Genomic DNA, 2,601 nt, shown 5'->3' on the forward strand with positions numbered 1-2,601 from the left:
GAGGTATTTCACTTTCCTCATTGTGTGCACATGATGTCTCCACGAGCCTCAGCCTTTCTGATGTACACACAGACTCCGCTTCCTTTCCTGGGACTGAATATACAGGACACTATCCACTGTCCATTTTTGTTAAGTCAGATCCTTTGTCTTAAGTCTTCTATTGCCTTCTAACATCGGTTTGGCATGATGTGCGTTATGAACTGCTTTTCTGCTCACCACGGACGTCCAGAGTAATTATTTCAGTCCTGTCTCCTTGGATATCATCTCCGATCATCAAGATGTTTCCAGCTGTAGAAGTTTTTTGTGTTTTACAGTGACAGTGAAAATCTTTTCTTTGCATATCCCAGATTAGGATGTCAGGGTAAGAGAGCAGGATACAGAGCAGAGAGGGTTAATGGCCTTGCTTAAGGGCATAATAGTTACAGCTTGGCAGTGCTGGGGCTTGAACACCTGACCTTCTGATCAACAACCTAGAGCCTTAAACATTTGTATGTATGTGTGTATAAAATACACACATCTGATGCTGTGGACACTATCTAAAGCTCTGGAGTTGTATCTGCAGACTTCATATTATACCTGGAACAAATCTCCAGGTTGTGCAATTGCAATTTTTTGACCTCAGTTACAGAAAGAATTTTTTCTTTTTTTTTTGTTATATTTTATTATCCTACTCTCCGGTGTCACCCAGATGATTTCCCTTTTGAGTCAGCTTCCTCTCAAGGCTTCTTCCTCATATCATCTCAGGAGTTTAGACAAAAGTGTTGAAGTACTCTACTGAATGAAATAACTGTAGAACACGCGGCATAGACACAACTCTAAAGGAGTATTCCTTTAAGGTCAAGTACACAACTTAACACAACACTGGCTTTTTGTGTAACCGCTAATGGAATCACATTCAGATAAAAAGCCTGACAAATAACAAAACAGCCACCAATTTGGCTTTCGCTAAACAAACTTCTCCGCTTGCGGTAATCCAGGCGGATAAATGGATGGGTCTCCATGGCTACGGGTGGCGGGAGCAGCGGGAAGGCGGGAACGCGGCCCTCGCCCAAACAGATGGGGAGTAACATGGCGCCGAGTGGATCAATATCCACGCGCTCGGATGAACACTGGCTCCTCTCTTCTCCTGGACGGAGAACAGCCCGATGACCAGCGTGAGCTCCTCACCCCCTTGAGAACAGCGAGGACGCTTTGTCTCCTCGAACACTGCGCGTACTGTCGGTGCCGGGAGAGGGGCAGAGTTTGATGAATGAGTTTGCAGGCAGGACAGTAAATGCTGTTTACCACGCTTTTCACTTTATTGATTTTTAGCGTGCTGATGAACACGAGGAATTCTTCCGAAGAGCGAAATACAGCAGGCCACCCTGCTATTGTGTTAACTTGACCCGGGTTGTGTTAACTTCCTGTGAGCTGTGATGTGTACAGTAAAGATGACATGACAGGCTGAGGGATAGAGTCAATAGGATGATTTGTCAGTTGTTGTTTCAGCTGGATATATATATATATATAACAATAAAAAAAAACACAAGAACATACTGTATTGTTTTTGTGGTTTGTATCTTCGTAACTTTAAGAGGAATGAGTCTCTTGACAATCAGTTTTGTGTGCGTGTGTGTGTGTGTGTGTGTGTGTGTGTGTGTGTGTGTGAGGGGGTGGTGTTGCTGTAGGGTGAGGTTGAAAAGCCATGGCAGAAGGTCATTAGATTCTAGTTTCACATTAGCATGTAGTGAATGGGATTACCCAGCCAGAGGAACCCAGAGGACGTCAAACTACACACACACACACACACACACACACACACACACCCTACAGGCACAGTGCTATCAGACCGTCATTAGTTGAACCCCTATGTGCAACTCTCTTCTCTCTCTTTCTCTCTCTCTTCTCTCTCTCTCTCTCTCTCTCTCTCTCTCTCTCTCTCTCTCACACACACACACACACACACACACACACACACACATTCAACAGAACAAAGAGAAAGAGGCAACAAGCGCTCCTCCATTCAAAAAGCCATAATGCTAAACACTCACTGAAGTATCATTTCACGTAATGGCAGGCTTTCTTTACCAAAGACGTGCACGCTTTCCTTTCTTTCTTTTCTTTTTTTTTTTTACAATTTATTTTCTTATTTTTTATGCCCGAGTGACCCGATGCACATTCGCTTACATTTTACAAATGAAACGCAGTTCTCTGTGCAGTTACGGCACAATTAAAGCACCAAAGCTTTTTACAGCAATAAATGTTTGTCTTCGTTTATTGGCTGAGAAACAATTACATCCGACAGCCGCAGGATTCTCTGCTTATTGCGTTATCTACACATCTGACCTGCTATAGCTGAGCAGTAAATTAAACAATATTTCACAGCCTCTACGTTATATAACCACACATTCTCACTTCTGTAACCTTTGATTAGTCTTAACTATTAATGTTATTAGAGTATTTATTTATAAAAAAAGAATTTTTATTTATTTATTCGTTTATTTGTTTATTGTTATATAAAATCTTTACATTTTGCAATTAAATAAACTCTAAGATTATTACTTATTGCTTATTTAATTTTTATTTCATTTAAAAAGCATATTTACCTTACCTTAGTTATTT

The sequence above is a fragment of the Tachysurus vachellii genome, chromosome 11 (genome assembly GCF_030014155.1).
Source record: "Tachysurus vachellii isolate PV-2020 chromosome 11, HZAU_Pvac_v1, whole genome shotgun sequence".
Lineage (NCBI taxonomy): Eukaryota > Metazoa > Chordata > Actinopteri > Siluriformes > Bagridae > Tachysurus > Tachysurus vachellii.